At 51.5% G+C, this 21,783-nt stretch overlaps 1 long non-coding RNA gene across 5 annotated transcripts in view; it reads left to right on the top strand.

Moving 5' to 3' along the window:
- Window positions 1-204: 204 nt before the first annotated feature.
- Window positions 205-21,783, top strand: part of LOC137202736 (uncharacterized) — a 109,621-nt gene continuing 88,042 nt past the window's right edge. For all 5 annotated transcript variants that reach the window (XR_010932761.1, XR_010932762.1, XR_010932760.1 and 2 more), the window contains exons 1-2: window positions 205-568; window positions 1,532-1,607. This is a non-coding gene — a long non-coding RNA (uncharacterized lncRNA). The remainder of the gene's footprint in view (window positions 569-1,531; window positions 1,608-21,783) is intronic.

The following is a 21,783-nucleotide window of genomic DNA, read 5'->3' as shown; positions in this document are numbered from 1 at the left end:
AGCTGCCCGGCCCGGCCCAGCCCGGCCCGGCCCGCGATTGGACGAGCGCCGCGCTGCTAAGCCGGGCCAGCCAATCGCGGCTCCGCGTAGCCGGGCCAGCCAATCGTGGCGCCGCTTAGCCCGGCGCAGCCAACCGCAGCGCCTCTTAGTCGGGCCAGCCAATCGCAGCGCCGCCTAGCCGGTTGCTATCCGGGTCCCGGGTCCTAGGGAGGCGCGGCGGAAGGCGGTTCCTGCTTGTTTTCTGTCCCGCGGGCGGGGGCGGAGCGGGAGGCTCCGGCTGTGTGTTTAGGCAGGTAGGGCCCCGGAGGGAAGTGAAGAGTGAGGGCTGAGCCGCCTACGAGGGAGGGAGGCTGCCTCAGGGCCTTGAGCCGCAAGGTCCCACTGCGGCACGTGAGCTGACGCGAGCTGCCAGGGACTCCGGCGCCGGCGCGGGGCGCATCCCTGGGAACCCATCCTTGAGAGCCGCTGACAGTCCAGTTCCAGGCTGCCCCAGAGCTCCACAACCCGTCAGTCTTTTCTCCAGTTGTGGAAGGCAAGAAGAGGCACAGACCCATCAAGAGTGCAGCAGGTGCTGGAAAGATATCAAACGTCCGAGGTCTCTCTGTGTTCCCAGATAAATACACGTGTGAGCCTGGCTGAGTCTCTTCACAACTATGGTTCTCGATTTTTCTCATCTTTAGAATGAGAGGTCTGGGCCCCTGTCACCTCTAAGATTCTGGTTCTTATCTCAACACCTAGAGGAACATTGAGGTCTGGTTCTCCTTCTCAGGCCAAACCACTTTCCACCCGGCAGCCCAAGGGCTTTTCTTAACACATGAATGGAATCAAGTAGCCCCCCCGCCCCCCCCGCCCCCCCCCCCCCCCCCCGCCACACTTGTCCCCTTCCCCCACCCCCACCTCTTTCCTCCCTCGAGGGCCTTTGCACTTGCTGTTCCCTTCATCCCCACCCCAGCCTCTCCCTTGGCCAACTCCTAACTCCTCCAGGTCTCAGCATAAAGGTCACCCTGATCTCAATTGGTCCCACTGCCATTCCCTCTTACGGCACCCTGTGGTTTTCCATCATAGCACACACCCTAAACTATAATTTTATAAGTTTATTTGTGTTTATTTGCTTAATGTCTCCTCCACTAGAAAGGACAGAGGCCAGTTCTGTTTTTGTTTTGTTTTTTTTTGTACCACATCCCCAGTGTCTACCACAGTGCCTGCCACTCGGTAAATATTAGGTTGAATTCATTAAAAAATTATCTTCAGGAGAGTAAAGAATCATTGTACCCATTTAACAGATGAGGCTGTGGAAGCTCAGACAGGTTAAGTAACTTACCTACATTCAAATGGTCAAAAGGTGACCAAACTTATCTCTGGTCTTCGGTTTCTGTTAGGCAATTGTATTAGGAGATCATAGGCCTTCCAAGAGGTAGCAAATAAATACTAGAACAGACGGTTGTAGCATTTTGGGTGCTGTGGTTTTCCTTCTGCTATCCAGGATTTTTTCCAGCCCATTGAAAGTTCCATTCACTTATTCATTCTACAGATACTTATGGAGCATCGATTATGATGAGCCCAGGAGCCCAAGGTTAAACAGGAGAGTTCCCTTCCAGAACTTACTGGTAAGTGTGAACTTTCAGACCACAAGATATAGCCTTGTCTACCAAAGAGCAGAATCTACTCTGTCCATGTAGTAAAAAAATTGGGTCATCTATTCTGATGTTTTGTTGATTTCAGTGTCTGTTCTGGTATGTAGTAGGCTTAACCTGTATTTTTAACTGGACTAAAAAAATGCATTCCCAAAGCTGGAATATATTTTTTAAAGTTTAACCTACTGTTTCTTTGGATTAGCAGTGTTGTCTGGGAACCAATCATGGTTATTTCTAAAGGAGAAAGATGCTACAGCAGGGAAATGTACACACGGCAAGAGGCTTTTCTGGGTACCATTCCGTTAGCTGTGATCTAGAAGCTACCTCTGCTGTCAGCTGCACCAAGGACACACGCACACCACCAGCGCCACTGCCACTGCCACCACCAAATGGCTGAGTCAAAATGACATAAAAGGGAAGGGAGATGATACTCAGACCAAGTCCCAGCTCCCCCATATAGCCAAGCCATGTGATCTCTGGCAAGTCTCTGCCCTTCCAAGCCCCAGTCTCCTTATCTGGCCCCAGTGCTTTCCAGCTATGAAGCATCTGTAAAATGAACTGGCTCCATTACTTTATTCCTTTACTTATTCAGCAACATTTATTAATCATCTCCTATAGGCCAGGCACTCTGTCCAGCACTGGGACTACAATTGAGAATAAAACTAACTATGGTCTCTGTTCTCAGAGAGCTTACGCTCCAGTGGCAGATACAACCATCAATTAAATAGTCACTGATCAAACAATCACCATACACATGAATTACAAATTGAACTGAGTGCCGCCGGGTGATCACATTGGCGTGTGCATCAACCCTGAGGCAGGAAGCCTCCTGCACACTGAAGGAACCAGGGGAATCCAGCGTGGCTGGAAGAGAGCTGGGAGGATAGGAGGGCCCGAGTGGTGCAGGACCTTGAAGGATATGTTGGGGACTTCAGTCTTGATCATGAGGGCGATGGGGAACCACGGGAGGGTTTTAAGAGGAGGATTCGATGTTCCGGTTTTTATTTTGGAAATATTTCCAGCTGAGGCATGAGTTAACAGAGTGGAAGTGAGACGACAGGTTGGGAGGTGAGAGATGTTGGGAACTTGAATTAGGATGATGATGGTGGGGAGGATATGATAGTGATGGGGAAGAAGTGATGATGGTGGGGAAAAGATGATGGTGAAGAGGTGATGATGGAGGGGAAGAGACGATGATGGAGGGGGAGAGGCGATGATGGAGGGGAAGAGGTGATGATGGAGGGGAAGAGGCGATGATGGAGGGGAAGAGGCGATGATGGAGGGGGAGAGGCGATGATGGAGGGGGAGAGGCGATGATGGAGGGGGAGAGTTGATGATGGAGGGGGAGAGGCGATGATGGAGGGGGAGAGGCGATGACGGAGGGGAAGAGGTGATGACGGAGGGGAAGAGCAAGAAGCTGTCTAAACTGGAGAGTGCATCGACACTGGTCTATCTTCAAAGCCCAGTTTCTCATTTTTTTTCCATTTTCTCCCAGTAAAAAGTGTATGCGAGACTGTAAACCTCAGCCCTTTCCATGCCTGACACTGCACCAGACTTGGTCTATATGTGCTTGTACTGGTTCCCATTTACTGTGGATTCTGGACACCCAACATGGATCCCAGAGCTGAGAGTCTACAAAAATATATGTGTATCTTCTCTCACTGTCCCCTTGGCTGTGAACAAGTCCCCACACATCGTCGCCTCTGTGGGCGCTTTGGGAGGGGCTGTCTGCCTTTCCCTTGAACTGACTTCCAGAGCAAGTATTGCTTCTGATGCTTTGACTTCTGTTGTGGGTAACGTCGGGGAGGATGAGAGCCTGCAGTGTGGACTCCTTGTGGGCAGAGCTGATGGGGAAGGGTGTGGCGAGCAGGCCATTTTCCACGTTCACCCTAGGGCCCTTGTATAGACCTGATTCACTGGGGTCAGCCTTTCCCTTCTTGGGCCCATCTTGGCCCTCTGTTCATCCTTCCTGTGAGCCCCAGCAAGGCCCCTTGCCTGACTCACTTTCAGTTCCCCAGCCTCTCTCTCTCTCTCTGTCTCTGTCTCTGTCTCTCTCTCTCAAACTCACACACACACACACACACACACACACAGCCTCAGGCTGTGGTGTTTCCACCCAAGAGGGAACACATCACCTGCTCCGTACGAAATGAGTCTTGTCTAAATGAGAAAATGTGTGCATATGTGTTTCCTTGACCATTTCACAAAGCTGCCCTCTAACCACCATCTTCATGGAAGCCTTCTGCTCACTCCACCTGAAAAGGTAGATCTTTGGGTAGCCAAGCCCTGAACTCCACTGGCTGGCTCCCTGGGGTGGGGATCCCAGTGAGGACCCAGTGCACTGCCTCGGGGACAGGGAGCTCCATACCAGAGAGCATCATCCCAGCTCCCCTGGCCTCCTGCCACCCAGGGCCCCCGGCAGTCCCTGTCCCCAGAGAGTCTAGGTGAGCGATGCGAATAGCTCCGGGCCCTCCCGACTGCGGTGTGTGTAGGAGGGTGAGCATCCCCTTTTCTATAAAGGCAGCACTTGTTCGGAGTTCTGAGACTCTGACAGCGTCCACTTAGCAACAGCCAGCGAGTGGGTCTGGCTCGGGTCTGTGCTGGAGAGAAAGCGGGGTGCCTGATGGGTTTGACTCTGATGAGAAAGCAGTGTACAGAAGGCTTTTTTTTTTTTGGTAGGGGTGGAACTTTTCAACTTTATTGAGAAACGACTTATGTAAAATGAACTACATTCAGAGTACAGTTCCATGAGTTTTAACGGTTGTATATACCCATACAAAACATTTCCATCACCACACAATGGGGTTTTAAAAAATCATTTTAGATTGTTATATAGTATTACGCTTTCTCATGACTGGCCCTTCCCAGGTTCCATTCATTCTTTCCTTCATCCGCTCACCAGGCTAAGAGGAGTTACCCGAAGGCAGGGTCATATCTATGCATCTGTGTGTTCCCGCCTCTGAGCACAGAGCGCGTTCAGTGAATGAACCCATTTGGCGACCATTCACCCCGTGCCATGCACGGCTCTGGGGGACCTGAGGCGGGTACAGGACACCGTCCTCGTCTTCTGGAAGTCGCCGTCTGGGTGGAGAGTCAGCTGTGGCAGAGCGATTGCCAAGCTGTAACTGTAGGCCAGGACTGGAGGTGACCCTGCTGCAGAGGAGGACCCCACCCTCAGGAGGAGCCCCTGTCCTGTCACTGATCCCTCTCCTGCCGCCTCTGCACCGGCTCCAGGCTTCACGTCTTCCACGGCCTCCCTGGGGTCCCACGGCCCACGTCGGGGGTCAGCTTTCTGCACGGGGACAGGCGCAGGTCTGACAGTGGAGTTGGATCCAGTTTCTGTCATTCCCCTGCTGTCTGACTTGCACGTGTTCTCAAGCCTTCCTGAGCCTCGGTTTCTTAATCTACGAAAATGACAGCCAACATCACAAGCCGTTTCCCTGTGCCAGGCTTGGTTTTGACTTATTTGGTCCTCCCAGCACCCATGGTCTTGGTTTTACAGATAAGAAAGTGAGGCCCAGGGAGGGAGCAACCCGTCCACAGGGGCAAGAGCCTGAATGGAAACCCTGGGAAGCAGCTCCCAAACGAAGCCTGACTTTGGCCCGCGCCGGCTCTCAGGCCCCCTTCCCAGGCCCCCTTGCTCTCAGCCTCTCAGGCCAGCTGCACCCAAGCAGAGCACGTCTCCTGGCATCACCGGCCTTTCAGAAACACGGGTCCCTCTGTCTCTTTCCGCAGGCCTTGACCTCAAGTCCAAGCCCAGACTCCAGGCGCGTCCTGCCGCCCCGCCCCCTGGGCTGAGCTCCCCCCTCCCCTTTCCTGGGCGCACAGCCTCAGGTCAGCGGTCAGGTTCTCTGACCCGTCCCCTCTAGCACTCCCCTTTCCCCGGCCGGCCCAGCAGTCTTTCAACCTCAATTGACTCCTGCTGTTTTCTCCTCTCGGGCTCTCTCACTTCCTTTGCCCCTTTCATCCCTGCCCCCCACTCGGCTCCCACATCCTGCCCTGGGGCCCTCTCCCCGGCCCCGAGAAGTCTGTCTTGGCATTGTTCTCCAATTCCAACATTAGCATTCTCAAACCCACATTTGCATTTTGATGGCTCCTGTCCCAGCTAGACAGGGGTACTCTGATGCCTATATATTTAGGAGAGGAGCGCTTTCTCCCGGACAGTCTCATTTTCCACTTTGACTCCAGAGCATTCTCTGGTTCTGGCCCCGATTTACTCTGGGCCAAGAGAGTCAGCCCAGCACCTTTAGGCTATGCTGGGGCTTATAGGCTCATGGCCGGCTTTGCCTGTAGGAGCTCCGGAGAACAGAAGTCTCACTAAGCTCGCATCTGCAACCAGTCTCTCCTCCCAGGCTCCAAGACCTGGCCTCCAGCATTCCGCAGCACAATTGCGGAGGCCAGGGACTGGGGTTTGCGGTGTCACCTCTCGCCGGGACACCCACCTGCCATGTGAACCATCTCCGGCCTCGGTTCTAGGAAAAGCCACGAGGATGGGATAAAGAAGCCTAGTCAGCCAGTATTTCCCAGGGCAGGGGTGTTCCGGCTTTTAGTTTTTCTCTGCCTCTGGGCTTCTGGGGTTCAGCCAGAATTAGAACGGCCAAGTGCCAAGCAACTGAGAGAAAGGGATCTCCTGCCAGGTCTCCAGGGGGTTCGAGGCCACTTCTTACAGAGGTTTAGGGAATTGTGGTTTGCATGGCAGGGCTTCCTGGGGTTGCATCACAACTTCAGAGTGATTTATGACTCCTGTTCCTTTGAGAAGCTCTCGACCTCCGTTTCCACCTACAGCCGAGTCCTTCCACGCAGCGACCCTACAGAACATCTTATATGTGTGGTGCGGGGGTGGATATTGAGGCACTTGGGCTGGGGAAACAGAGGCACTTCCGGGGGCGAGGGGAGCTGGGCGGGGCGTGATCCTGGAGGCTTCTGACTCCAGGGCGCCAGCGGGCCCATCCAGGGCAGCAGCAAAGGAGACAAGAGGAAATCTTGATTCCTCCAGTTCTGTCAGGATTCAGCTAGCATTGCTGGGAAGAGTTCTGTGTTCCTGGCTCTGTGCTGGTGACTAAGGTTGATGCAAAAAACAAAACAAAACAAAAAGAAGCTGGTGCGCCTAAAACTCCAAGTATTTATGTTCTAGTGGGAAATCCATAAATGCACCATATTATTAATAATGACTGCCCATGGATCACTTGCTCGTGCGGGGTGTTTACATGCACTATTTCTAACTTTCACAGCAAGTTTATATTCTGGTGCCAGTCTTACAGATGGGGGAAGAAAGGCTCCTAGTAAAGGCTCCAAGATCACACGGCTAGGAAGTTGCTGAGCCAGAGTTTACACCCATTCGAAGTTCATGGCCCATGCTCCTTCCCCAGCACCACAGTGCAAGACGAGGCTCAGCCCAACTACCAAAGGGTGTGAAATAGACATGTGCGGGGGAGTCCAGGGCGGGAGCACCCCCACCTCGCTCTGGGAATAGGAGGGGCATCCAAGGGGGGCGGGCATCTCTGGAGAGAGACGCCCAGGGGGACGCAGGGAGCAGAAGCACCGAGGTGCACCAGAAAAATAGTGAGTCATCCTGTTACCGAACCAAACGTGGGGCCGCTCGCCCGGGCACAGTAAAGCCGATCTACTGACCCCAGGTTGTAGGGAGGGAAAGGGCAGCGTTTATTGCAGGTGCCAAGCAAGGAGTCGGGGACGGCTCGTGCTCCAAACACCCGAACTCCCCAAAGGGTTTCAGCAAAGCATTTTTAAAGGCCAAGTAAGGGAGGGGTGTCCCGGGGTATGTGATCTGCTCATGCACAGTTCTCTAACTGGCTGATGGTGAGGTAACAGGGTGATGTCATAGGGGTTCACATCAATCCTTAGGCTCCAGGAGTCCTGGGGTCTATGTGCTCATGGTCATCAAGTAGTTAGCTTCTCCCATTTGATGGGGGGCGGGGGCGGTTTCACATCGGTAAATCAACTTGGGACATGTGCATCAGGTACTAGCAGGTTGGCCAAAAAGTTCCTCTGGGCTTTTCGTAACATCTTGCAGAAAAACCCGAACAAACTTTTTGGCCAACCCAATATTATCTAAGTCCTTCAGAGAGGACCTAAAGCAGAGGATAGGGGAGAGAGGTCTGCCCCGGGAAGCCCCCATAGGTTACAATCCTGGAGTCTAGGATCTGAGGAGAAGAGAGTAGGGAGTAGGTTGGCACCAGAGCACAGAGGTGTCTGTAGGCATCTGGCCATGTTCTGTAGGTGTTCAGGGAACATGGAAAAAATTTGAGTAAGCTAGTGATGTGAGAACTCAAGAAGACATAGGTAAAGAGTCTTGGGATGGGGAGAGAATAAAATGACACAGGAGATTCAGGTTACTGAAATCCCAGCAAGGGGCAAAGAGATCTGGAAAAAAGTAGCCTGCGAATGGAAAGATGGTGTTAAGTATCTGAAATGATTTGGGGATGAAATGGGGGTCTGGAGCACGAGGTGAGGTGTGAGCCGGAGCTCCAGGTTTGGAGATTGTAACTTAAAAGGTGATGCTTGGGACTCCCTGGTGGCGCAGTGGTTAAGAATCCGCCTGCCAATGCAGGGGACACGGGTTCGAGCCCTAGTCCGAGAAGATCCCACATGCCGTGGAGCAGCTAAGCCCGTGTGCCACAATTACTGAGCCTGCGCTTGAGAGCCCACAAGCCACAACTGCTGAGCCCGTGGGCCTAGAGTCTGTGCTCCGCAACAAGAGAAGCCACCGCAATGAGAAGCCTCTGCACCGCAAAGAGTAGCCCCCGCTCCCCGGAACTAGAAAAAGCCCGTGCACAGCAACAAAAACCCAATGCAGCCAAAAAATAAAAATAGAAATAAAATAAAATAAAATTAGAAAAAAAAAAAAAGGTAATGCCTGAAACCCTAGGAATGGATTTAAGCAACAGGGGTAACAGAAGACAAGAGAGGCGGGGATCAAATCTAGAATCAAAGGTCAGAGGGCAAAGGTGAGACGCAAAGGAGATGGAAAAGAAGCAGTGGGAGGGGAGAAAGTAAATTCCCAGGTGGCTGCCTCAGTCAACTCTGTCTTGTCGCTGCTTGAGACTCACATACCAGATTGGGGCGTGACTGCCAACCCTTCCCCCTGGCCTGTACTCTGAGCGTCAGCGTCCTAATTTGTAAAAGGAAACAGGGCATGAGTGTGGCATCTTACATGATGGCTGGAGAGGCAGAGCACTTCCTAGGGGTCAGTCGATGGCAGCTCTCATGGTTATAAGTGTGGTCTGTTTACCCTATTCTCTTCCAAGGTCAGGACCTCCTCAAGATCAGGGAGCAGATCTTCGTATGTACCCCAGTTGACACTGGACACATTACAGTCACTCTTCAGATGTCTCTCGAATGCTGAGAAAGTGGGATGGATGAGGTTTTCCTGTTGCCACCCTGATCGTTTAGCCCCTGTTGGCTGTTAGTCAAGAAAGAGCTTGAGAGTCAAGAACCAGGCCCTCCGGAGGCTCTGAACACCAGCCCCTTCCTGTCCTGGGCTTCGTTTTCTCTGCCTAGAATATCAGCCTCAAGTTTCCATTGATAGGGTCGTGGGCAGAGGCCCGGGGCCAAGACAGCAGCCCTGAGACGTGGCTGGTGCCAGGCCCGGTTCTGCGTGAGGCATCGGGGACTTAGGAGGCCACCTGCGTCACTCAGGCAAGGTCATGGGAAGGACCTGCTGCTTTCTAGACTCCCGTGATCTCAGGTGGTGAGGGATGGGTGGGAGAAGCTTGGAAAAGCGAGGGTACCTACCCACACCCCTCTGGTGAGGGGCGCGGTGGGGAGCAGAGGCTGGGCAGGACCGAGGCCGGGACTGTGTGGCTGCACCTGACCCAGCGGGCTTTCTTCTCAGCCGTGAGGGGAGAGTAGAGACATCCATCCCGTGGGTCTGGGGAAAGGGTTTGGGAAGGATTCCTTCCCTCTCATCAGCACATCCTGGCGTGTCCTTGCAAAGGTGGCTCGAGGAATCTGCCCTGGGAGCTGCTGTTAAAATCTGCTCTCCACTAATGATGGCTTTTTTTTGTGTGTGTGTGTGTTACGTGGGCCTCTCACTGTTGTGGCCTCTCCCGTTGCGGAGCACAGGCTCCCGACGCACAGGCTCAGTGGCCATGGCTCACAGGCCCAGCCGCTCCGCGGCATGTGGGATCCTCCCAGACCGGGGCATGAACCCGTGTCCCCTGCATCGGCAGGCGGACTCTCAACCACTGCGCCACTGGGGAAGCCCTAATGATGGCTTTTTTGCCCACGTTTGTTTGAGTGAGGTGGAGGTGTGAAGGGCGCAGTGTGGAAGCCCAGCGTCCCCCTTGCTCTTGGCTGTCCCAGGCTCTGATAATGCCGGTGGCCGAGGCAGCCACTGAGCTATCAGGCCCCCGCTCCCCGAGCTGGCGGCTCGGCTTTCATCTCTGTTTGTGGCCAAGGACAGGGACAAGGGGACCAGTGCCCCGGCTGGCTAATGAGTAATGGGAGCCTTGTCTGTCTGTGGCCCTGGACATGCCCCTGGGATGACCTTGAGGTTGCTGGAGCTGGGCAGGCCAAGGCCAGGGGGCCATTTCCTCTTTATCCTCTCTGCTGCTACACACCCCCCCATGAGTCTCCCACCCCTTTCACCTAAATGCCTTGGTCTGAGTCATTTATGAAAGTTATTCCAAAGGCTTTCCTCCTCCACTCTGCTTTTATTACACAGTGGAGAATGATGGGGCAAGTCTGGTGTCCATCTGAGTCATCAAACTGTACAGCCTCTGGTTACCTTCTTCCTCTCCCCACCCTGAGTGTTTGTGCAAATCTCCCTCTAGGGATGATGAACAAAGCCATGGAGGGGTCAGGCGCACACCTTTGTGAAGGGCTACGTCATCTTGATCTTCCTTCCTCGGGTCAGATCGCTTCCTGCCTTTCTCTCCAAGGGCCTTGAATGGCAGCCCAGTAGGAAGGCAGCGGTCTTTGCTTCCTCCACGTGTGCCTCCCGTGCCTGCCCACGTGGGAGTCTCTTCTCTGTGCCCGTGACTTACTTGCTGCTCTGGGTCCCTGGCGCAGTTACCCAAACTCTCCAAGCTGCACCAGGGGACCTGCAGCACCCCTTCCTAGGGCTAGCGGGGCTGCACAGAGGGACCTGCAGCACCCCTTCCTAGGGCTAGCGGGGAGCTGCACAGAGGGACCTGCAGCACCCCTTCCTAGGGCTAGCGGGGAGCTGCACAGAGGGCAGATGTCAAGTGCGAACAACAACGAAAAGATAGGAATTCCATGTTTTGGAGCCTCGTGTCTGTCCTCCTCCCCAGCAGCAGCATGAAACACAACACGTGAAAAATGTTTCCCAAAGGAATGACTGAATAAATGCATTGCTAATGGCAGCAAATATATGTGGGCATCTGTCCTCAGGGAATGAATCAGTTCATTGATTCTGAAGTGTCACTGTCTCGCAAGGAGTTGAACCAGGCACATGGAAACCATGCCCTGAAACAATTGAATTGGGCCTTAAAAAGTAGCAAGACTTTCCTATTTTATGTTGGGTTAGTTTTTAGGGAGATGAACATTTGAGAAAGAGCTCCAGCCGCTGACAGCGTAATTAGGTTGTAGCGTCTGTATTTTGTTAGGTGTTGGGTATATTTCTATGGGGTGGAGAAATGGATGAGTGACAGATTAGCCATCGGCGATGGGAACAGTGCTTATATGAGCTGCTGGGGCTTGGGTACTTTTCAGGGGTCTGGGTACCAGCTTGCCGTACGGTCTTTGCGATGCCTCTTACCTTCTCTTCCTCCACCTGCCTGCCCCCCAATCTGAGGCGTGAAGCGCCACAGTCCCCAATCTCCGCATCTTACAGGAGAGCTAGAAGGCGAACACAGCCTGGGACATAGGCCTGCAGCAGCCTCCCAGGCCAGTCTCCTATGAACATGATCACCTATCCTTCTGGGGCCTTTAGAGCAAGCAGAGTTGAGGGAAGGGAAGAGAAGAGGTTGACGGGGGAGACGTGAACTGGACAAGTCACCGCAGGACAGTGAGGCCGAAGAGAGCACCTTGATCTCCCTCTCTGCTGTCCTGTCTCCAGGCAGCATCCACTCTGCCTTCCTGCACAGTTAGGCTCTCCTAGGGACGGGGCCTGGCAACACAGAGGAGAGGCGGGCAAAACGCTGGTGGATTAACTGGCAAAGCTCTTTCTCATCCCCTGCTTTAAAGCAGCTGTTTCTTCAGGAAGTTCCGACAGGCCCCTCAGAGTTGTGACGGGGCCTGTGGCTGGTGGGGCTCTGGGCTGCCTCAGCCGGGGGCTGCACTTTCTCAGCTGGGAGCTGGAACTTTGTGACGCATCCCGAAAGGAATTCCAGGAGGGCTGGTGACTGGCTCTGGAGCTTAGAACAGCTGCTTGGTGATGGCAGAAGTTCCAATCTCACTTCCTCCAGGAAGCCTTCTGGGATTGCCCAGCCAGGTGCTCCCTTCCCAAGTCCTGTAGAGCTTTTTTTGGGACACTTAAGACTCTCTTTTGTAGTCCCATGCTTGCGTCGTTGTTTTCTCCCTTTACTAGTCTGGGAGCTGTTAACAGGAATGATTCTGATCTCATTTTTCTTGCATTGGTTGAGTGTCTATAAATACTGTTGACTCAATGAAGAAATAAATGGCCATGTCGCCTGTGCTGGCCTTCTCACCTCTCCAAGTTATTTCCAGGAGAAAGGAGGCAAAGTTTAAAGCGCCTTCAATACCTATTTTGGCCGCCTGTGATGACGGTGCAGGCAGGATGAGGGTGCAGTGCCCCAGGGGAGGGAAGTCCAGGAAGTAAAGTAATGGGCGGACAGTTTAGCGGAATGGAATTCACGTGGGTGCTAACCCTTGGGTCCCATTTTCTGGTTTCCTGGCCTGCCCTGTTTGTAAGGTCACGGTGCCTTGCTCTGTGAAATACTAGCTTGAACAAACCTGCCTTTTTACAGCCCCATTTTGGGCTTCAAAGAGTGAGCCCCTCGTTAAGTTTCAAGAGGCAGGCTAGCAAGGTGGGTGGGATCTCAGGTTCTAGAACCCACTTCCTAGATTCACCACTAAATGGCTGTGGAAACTTAAGCAGGTTACTTAACCTCTCTGTGCATATGCAAAGGAGGGAAGGAATAGAAGCCGCCTCCTAGCATGCGGAGGATTGAAGGACTGAGCAGGTGGAAGGCTCTTAGAATGGTGACTGGCGGTGCTCGCCTGCCCTGATGGAAGCATCGGCGTTGAGAACAGCACCTTTTGATCCTAAGTTACTGAGGTCCTGCTTCCCAACAAGCCATGCTGATATACCTGTTAATGGAGAAACTTTTTCTGGGTCTTCCCTGAATGCAAGATGCACTGGACATCCACTCCCCACCACCATCAGCGCCTCCTGACCTTTATCTCCTGTGACCCCTGACCCCGACTGGGTCAGAATGTGGAGGCTCAGCCCAGGGGAAAGACGGGCTGACCCTGGGTCAGCCTAGACAAACACCTGCCTTCCAGGGAGGCCAGGTGATAGCATTCCTGAGGCCTGAGTGGGCTACACTATGCGTCAGCAGCAATCCTGTCTGCTCACTGCCTAGGACCCCTTCATCAGGTGGCCGGGCATCCCAGCAAACTCCCCAAGGCCATCTGGCTTGGTTAGAAGAGCTTCAGGGGCCTTGGCGCACACATTCTCGAGCCTGGAGTTAGAACGCGTACCTGGCTGTGTTCAGTGCCAGGTCTGGTTGTAAGATCCCCCTCCAGAGAACAGGCGAAGGAAAGGGAGCTCATGCCCAGGGACAGGTTGAGTCCGTGGTCAGGACCGTCGCAAACTCTTCTTTAAAAGAGGCAGTTTGGGGTGGGAGATTGGGATTGGCATATATACACTATTGATACTATGTATAAAATAGATAACTAATGAGAACCTACTGTGTAGCTCAGGGAACTCTACTCAGTGCTCTGTGTGACCTAAATGGGAAGGAAATCCGAAAAAGAGGGGATATATATACATGTATAGCTGATTCATTTTGCTGTACAGTAGAAACTAACACAACATTGTAAAGCAGCTATACTCCAATAAAAATTAATTTAAAAGAATAAAATAAAATAGGCAGTTTTAGGGTCGATGCACAGAACGATTTCAGAAAGGAAATCCAGTGGAGCAGTTGACGAAGACCTGGGTGGGAGGTAAGACTTCGAACGCCAGCCGGTGAGAAAGCCACGTCCTAGTAGAATTGCAGCATTTGTTTCATGGCCAGGCAGGTGTTAGGTGCGGTGCACAACCTCAGCACAGCCCTCTGAGGTGTGCTTGAGGAAACAGAGTCAGACAGTGGCCGTCACACAACTTGTAAGTGGGGAGGTTTGAACCCCCGTCTCCTGGCTTCTGGCCCACTTCTTAGTCCATTGTTCACATCTGTTCATCCTGGAAGGGACCCTGGAGCTAGTCCTGCCCAGACTCTGGCCAAGTAGAGCATTAACCTAGCAGGATGCCTCCCCAGCAAGAGTTCTGTACAATCCACCCCCCTCCCCCCCCACCCCTCCCCCACCGTGGAGATGCATGAGGAATGGTCAAGGCTCTGAGGCGTCCTGCAGTAGAGACCCACGTGTCCTGGTAAATGGAAGCACAGGGTGAGGAAGGAATTGCCTGAGGGCCACCAGCCAGTTAGTGGCAGAACTGGGATGGCAACCCGGTCTTCCTGGCCCTCAGCTGTATTTTTCTGCCACGCCCGGCTGGCGATGCTCCCTAACTTTATTTTTCTGCCACGCCCGGCTGGCGACGCTCCCTAACTTGGCATAGACCCAGCGGGGACCCAGCGTGAGGAGACGGAGATTTCACCTCTGGCTGGACGCAGGTCAGGAAAAGGCCTCAGGAATATTTACATTCAGCAGATCAGCAAAAGCCCATCTTCAAGGGCAGTAGGACATCCAGCTGCCGACGAGGGGTGAGATCAAAGCCTGGGCTGTGGGCTGGATAATTCTAGGAAGGGTTTCTGAAAGATGGAAGTGTGGAGACAGATTTTGAGAGGCTGAATCACTTGTATTTCTTTACTTTTTTGTTTTAGTATTTTTTTTAATTGAAGTATAAGATGTATTCATTTCTGCTCTACAGCAAAATGATCCAGTTATACATATATATAAATCTTTTAATATTCTTTTCCATTATGGTTTATCATAGGATATTGAATACAGTTCCCTGTGCTGTACAGTTGGACCTTGTTGTTGATCTGTTTTGTATGTAAAAGCCTACATCTGCTCCCACTCCATCCCTCCCCCAAGCCCCTGCCCCCTTGGCAACCACCAATCTGTTCTCTACATCCTTGCTGAGTCACTTTTAAAGGGAAAATAATTAAATGTCGAATGTGAAAATCTTATTTTATTCATTTAAGAAAACGATTTTGCACAGGTATGACTCCTATAAAGATTAGCTGACCCCCCCAAAGTGCCTTTCCCTCTTGCCTCCAGATGTGCTAATTGAATATCTTACATGAACCACCACGATTCACCCACCACGATCCACCCACCACGATCCACCCACCACGGTCCACCCACCACGGTCCACCCTGACACCTCCAAGGTAAGGCAGCAGGCTTTCGGGGGCAACAACAGTACACTTGGAATAGGAAAAATCCATGTTTGAGCCCTGGCTTTGTGATTTGGGGTCCTTCCCTTTATCTTTCTGGGTCTAAGTTTTCTTAATAAAAAAAGAGAGGATTAAACCCAAACATGGGTCCACAGGCAGACAGCATCAGCATCACCTGGGTTAATGAAAGGGACAGCTTCCTGGGCCCTACACAAGAAGTACTGCAGCAGAACTTCCAGGGCCCATGATTTTAACAAAGGCGCTAAGTATTTCTGATGTGGAATCAGGCTTAGGAACATTGGACTAAATTATTTTTGAGCGCTTCCAGCTCTCAAATGAGTTGCTTACACTTACAGAATATCAACATTCTTGTCATAAAATTAGATACTAATATTCACCTCCAAGTCATATATATTATATCAACATATTGAGGACTTCATCAACTCTAAAACCACCTACAAATAATATCAATATTTGTAGAAAATAATTTTGATGTACAAAAACTCACTTCATAGGGAAAATATAGAAAGCTCACACCCAAGTCTGTGGGAATCTCCTGCACGGTATGTGCATGAGGCCTTAAAATCGAGCTGGTCTCAAGCACGACTATGAAACACATGAAATTTTTACTTGGTCATGGTTTTTTTAAATATAAATTTATTTATTTATTTTTGGCTGTGCTGGGTCTTCGTTGCTGTGCGCGGGCTTTTTCTAGTTGTGGCGAGCAGGGGCTTCTCTTGTTGCGGTGCACGGGCTCTAGGCACGCGGGCTTCAGTAGTTGTGGCACGTGGGCTCAGTAGTTGTGGCTCGCGGGCTCTAGAGTGCAGGCTCAGTAGTTGTGGCACACGGGCTTAGTTGCTCCGCCGCATGTGGGATCTTCCTGGACCAGGGCTCGAACCCGTGTCCCCTGCATTGGCAGGCGGACTCTTAACCACTGCGCCACCAGGGAAGCCCCACTTGGTCATGTTTTTAACCTTTTGGAACTTTTCCAGCTCCCGTTAATCTCCCTTTACTTTTCTGGATTATCCAGAGAGAAAGCTGCAGAAGTGGTTTACACAAAGTCAGCGTTTCCCAAAGTGTGTCCTGTGGAACACTGACAGGTGTTAGGGAAAGAATGGGGGAGGCTTCTGGGTCAACTGCATTTGGGAAACGCTGTGCTGACCAAGTTTTATCAAGAATTTCGAGAGCCTTTACCACGCTAATATTAACAGCAAATCTGCAAGAAAGCAAAAAGTGTGATTAGCGTTGCCACGCATATTTGATCAGGGAGACCCTTTATCGAGGGCCATCTCTCAGGACCAGGATAATTTTGCATTAAGGTCCCAGCCCTTTGGGCTCATTCCTCTGAGGTGTCCTTCCTTTTCAAATTAGGACAGCTGGGAAAGCAAGACTCAAATCAAAGTGAACTAAAACCTGGCTGTGGGTCACCAGGGGAGCATTTAACAAATGTGAATCCCTGCTCTCCACCCCCGGCAGACTGCGTCAGTGCGCAACCAGCCCCAGATCATCTTTGGACCAGTGATTGGGAATCCTCCAAGGAATGAATCACTTCAGGCATCTAAGTGGGAGGAATGCTTTTGGGTGTAGAGGGTAGAGAGGGAGGAAGACTGGTTGGTCCTCCAGCATTCCTTAAATTGCATCAGGCTGTCAGGGCATCAGCTCTCTCTTGTGAAGCTGGACCCTCCCCACAGGATGGGAGGAGGCTTCTCAAATGTTCTCAAATGTACCTGAAATCTGGAGACTTGGATTGTTGTTCAGATGTGATCATAGCCTCCCTGTGTGACCATGGACCAGTCCCATAACCTCTCCGAGTTTCACTTTTCTCTTTGCAAATTGGCAGTGTTCATAGACACCTTGGGCCCTTTATGGAGACATGGTGGAAACAAAGGAGGCTAGGTAGACAACAAGGATTCACTGTAGAGCACAGGGAACTATATTCCATATCTTCTAATAACCTATAATGGGAAAGAATCTGCAGCTGTACACCTGAAACTAACACAATAGTGTAAATCAACTATAGTTTAATTAAAAAAAAAAACAACGAGGCAACAGACAAGGCTGGGTTTCTGGCTTTTCCAAAAGCAACAGCAAGTCAGGCTATTATGATTATTAATCCAGATTTAATGTCTGTTAAAAACTAGCACTTAAGGTGCTAAGAGACACAACCCTCTTAGTTTCCTCCGAAGAACCTTTGCATACAGTTTGAAATAGTGAATCAACATTGTATTTTTAAATAAATATATTAAGGAAAGGATCAGTGAAACAAGCAGGTCTGTACCGGGCAAGACAGGGCAGGGACTCGCACAACTGTCCTGATCACTCAGCCCCAGGCATCCCCGATTTGGGGTGGGGATTATCTAGAAAATCGCCTCAGCTGTCCACTTCATTTTCGGTGCTTGCTCAATGGACCACTGTCACATACATTTTTTTAAAACCTTCCAGCCTGCCACTAAGATTGGGGGTTATGTCGACAGTCCACAAACCTGGACGTGTGGAAAGAATTTCACTTTTTTTATTTTTATTTTTTAAAGAATTTTTGATGTGGACCATTTTTTTTAAGTCTTTATTGAATTTGTCACAATACTGCTTCTGTTTTATGTTTTGGTTTTTGGGCCCCCAGGCATGTGGGATCTTAGCTCCCTGACCAGGGATCGAACCCACACCCCCTGCATTGGAAGGCGAAGTCTTAACCACTGGACCACCAGGGAAGTCCCAAATTTCATTTTTTAAAAAATGCATGATGTCCACTGGATTAAACTAATTGGGGCAAGACCATGCCGCTCAAAGAAAGTGAGACTGGTTATGAAAGCACTGTTTACCAAATACCCATCATGTGCCAGGTCTCAAACTAGCTCCTTTTGTAAGTGTCATCTCATTTAATCCTCAGATCCGTTTAATTACTTTAAAGTAGATGGGGGATAAACAACAAGGTCCTATGGTATAGCACAGAGAACTGTATTCAATATCCTATGATAAACCATAATGGAAAAGAATATACAAAATAATATATATATATATATGTATAACTGAATCACTTTGCTATACAGCAGAAATTAACACGTAGGTCAACTATACTTCAGTAAAACAGTATTAAAACTGGAAAAAATTAAGTAGATAGGTAAGGAACTGGAGATGTTAAAAAAACAACCAATTAACAAAAAAAGCAAAAAACACAACCTGCCCGAAGACCACAGTTGGTGGATTTGAAGACCAGTGTTTCCAATGCCTGTTGCTACTTTCCTTCCTAGCTCCTTCCTTCCAAAATGGGAATCTTTTAAACTTAGAAGTCTCAAGGAGGCATAAGATCTATTCTCCTTTCATATTTCATATGAAGACAACACAGGACATAGAAAATTCTTAATTCTAACCATGCAAGAGTAGAGCTCAGGGGGCTTCCCTGGTGGCGCCGTGGTTGAGAGTCCGCCTGCTGATGCAGGGGACACGGGTTTGTGCCCCCATCCGGGAAGAACCCACATGCCGCAGAGCGGCTGGGCCCGTGAGCCATGGCCGCTGAGCCTGCGCGTCCGGAGCCTGTGCTCTGCAACAGGAGAGGCCACAACAGTGAGAGGCCTGCGCGCGTGTACCGCAAAAAAAAAAAAAAAAAGAGTTAACTCTCCTACACTGGGGTTTTCAAAAAAAGAGGATTCACCATTGCAGATCCAGCACGAGGGCATGCCTGGATGGTGGCCCGGCACCTCTTTAGAGAGGGGCTGTGAGCTGTGCAAGATACAGATGAAGTGGGAAATTATACCCCATCCTAATGGTTGGGCCTCAGTGTTCTCCCCCTGTGAAAGGGGAGTGAGAATAACTTACTCACCTGAAGTCGGAGGTGATCTTCCGGCCCAGGCAGGGAGGCTGCACTTTCGAAGGATGGATGCCTGGAGAGCTTCCATTTCCCCATTTGAATGGGCTCCCCCCTGCTCTCCCCTGAAAGGAACTTCGAGCAGGACAGTGTCTTTCTTCCCTTGTGGGTCCACTTAACCCTGAATAGAAGCCGGGCATCCTGCCTTCCAGCCCAAGCTAGTCCGGACCTGGCACATCCCCACCTTGTAGGACACTGTAAGCCTACGTGTGTACGATCTTTCAAAACCATCCTTCCCACAGTCTGTGGGATGTTCAGAGGGCCTGGCACCCAGGGAGAAGGGGCAGGCAAACCGCCAGCCCAAATACCTTTCCCGAGGAGGCCCTGGGGAGGAGAACCCATCAGTGGGACGGCACGTGCCACTCAGGGAGGCAGGGGCTGGAGGGGCCGGGCCAGATTCAGGACAATAACAGGAATGTCTGCACGTAGCTACCAGCCCAGGCAGGGATGTGTTCACCTGGAAACTCGGTGCCCCCAAGAATGGCTGCAGCTGTGGGGTTTGCCCCTCGGGGTCCCAAGCTCCCGGCCAGGTGGTAGGAGACTGCCCCTGCTGGAGCAGGCGCTGCAGGTCTTGCCCTGGGAGGAGAGTGGGGCGCTGAGGGCCAAGATGGTACCAGGGAGCCGCAGTCCCTGTGCCCCTGGCACCCGGCACCTCCGGGCACAGATTTCTTATCCACAGCTTCCGGAGGTTGCTCTCAGCCAGGCCTCGATGTCTCTCCCGGTCCTGGCATTCCTCGGCACCCAGGGCTTTGTGCAGTGACAGCCTCCTCTCCTGACTCAGACCCAGCTGAGCCTCCTGAAGCTGTGACTCTAGTGAGCCCGGGGGTCGGGACCGCCGTGTGTCCCTCCCGTCTCGGCTTTAGTTGGCTGCGTGTTTTGAGAAAATCACCTGACCTGCTGTACCTTGGATCCCCCAGCTCCATCTAAACACCTGGCTTATGAAAAGCAAAGGTGGGGACTCCCTGGCGATCCAGTGGTTAAGCTCCTCGCTTCCACTGCAGGGGGCACGCGCTCGATCCCTGGTCGGGGAGCTAAGATCCCACATGCTGTGCGATGGTGCAGCCAAAAAAAATTTAAAAATAAATAAAGTGTATAATTCAGTGGTTTAAAAAAAAAGCAGAGGTGGACCTAGAGATTCTGCCAGTCCTGGCCATTGAGGAATGAGAAAACTGGTCTCTCAAAGATGGAAAAATAATTATTCAGGACAAAGTAGAGCTAGGTCTGCTAGTGTCTCTAGTAGCTATTACCTGCTTCTTCCTTAGAATCGCAATCTGTAACCTAAACAGAAGGATGACATTTATCGACTTCCCTTGTGGCCAGTAGAGTTTAGGGGAAGTGTAGTGGGCAAGTTCCTGGAAGTGTCTTTAAAGGGAAGAAGTGCGTCCCTCTTCACTGCTTCCTTGTTTCGGCAGGTGGGCTGCCGGCCTGAGAGCTGGAGCTCAGCAGTCATTCTGAGCCATGAGGTAGCAGCCAAGCTCTGAGAATAACAGACCACATAGAAGGATCCTAGGTCCCTGAAGACCTTAGGAAGCCTCCCTGGCACCCCTGCACTAACGCCTCCAGACTTCTATTGGAGGGAGAAGTAACTTTCCATCTTGTTTAAGCCAATACTATTTCTGTCACTTGCAGTCAAAGCTAAAACTAATTGTACCAAGAAGACAGTACGTGGTTCATTTGGAAGAAATAGCCAGTTCTAGAGATCTGGTCCATTAGGAAAGCTTATAGTTTAATTTGCGTAGAAGAAAGGATCTCGTCATCTTGGAAGAGGTGGTCTCTTGCCTACAGCTCAAGGCCAGGGTCTAGAACCTTAAAGAAAAATTTCAAAAGGGGAGCTCTGTTTTTATTGATTGGAAAATAAAAAGAAATGCCTTTTTGGGAAGGTCACTGCCCCAAAGGAGCTGACTAGGTAACGTTAACCTATGTGTCGCACTTAGGATTGGGAAGGCGAGGAGGGGAGCCTTACAGCACATACGTCCACAGCTGGGTGTGAAGTAGCATCTTTGTGTGGCCGGCAGGGGGGCAGGGATAAGAGCCGTTAGGAGTGGAAGGAGGATGTGGGTGGAAGTAGTCCAGACAGTGAAGTCATACACGGCCCATTGCATTATAGTCATTTATGCATTTACTCTGGTTTATTAAGCAGCTATTAAGTTCAAGGCAAAAGAGGACACAATGATCAGACACAGACCCTGTCCATATGCAGCTTATGAAGCCTGGTAGGGAAGGTAGGATGTAGCTTACCTGTGAACACGAGATACAGTGATACACACCTGGGCAGGGGCTGGATCAGGTGCCGTGGGTGTGCAGAGCATGAGGAGGTCCCTGCCAGGCGTGTTTCAGGGAAGCTTTGTTGGGAGTGGGCTTTGTCTGCGGTCTTGCAGGGTGGGTCAGGTTTGGACGTGCAGGCCCAGTGGGGACAGAGAGTGCCTTCTCCCGGGTCTGCCCATTCTCCAGACCACTGGTAAGATGTCCACTTCCTGGCAGTGTGATGACTAACGAGCCCCTCCCAAGGCTGTGGATACCGTAGCTGTTCGCTGCGGGCAGGAGTGTGTTCTGTATAAGATGCAGGTGGCTTGGGGATGTCGTTATGGTCCAAAGCTGAAAGAGGAAGGGCCAGGCCAGCCCTTGGTTTCTGAGGTAGATACACTTCGACGGCCATCTCAGCTCAGTTCCTCGAGCTCCTCAGGACTGGAGGCTTGGATTGAGATGGCCCCGCCAGCTGTGGCCAGGCCTCAGAGGCGGGCCTTAGGAGAAGCCTAGGGAGGTGGTCGTGAGGGGGCCGG

Source organism: Pseudorca crassidens, chromosome 11 (genome assembly GCF_039906515.1).
Source record: "Pseudorca crassidens isolate mPseCra1 chromosome 11, mPseCra1.hap1, whole genome shotgun sequence".
Lineage (NCBI taxonomy): Eukaryota > Metazoa > Chordata > Mammalia > Artiodactyla > Delphinidae > Pseudorca > Pseudorca crassidens.
Note: the sequence above shows the minus strand (reverse complement) of the source record. Positions and strands in the feature narration are given on the sequence as shown.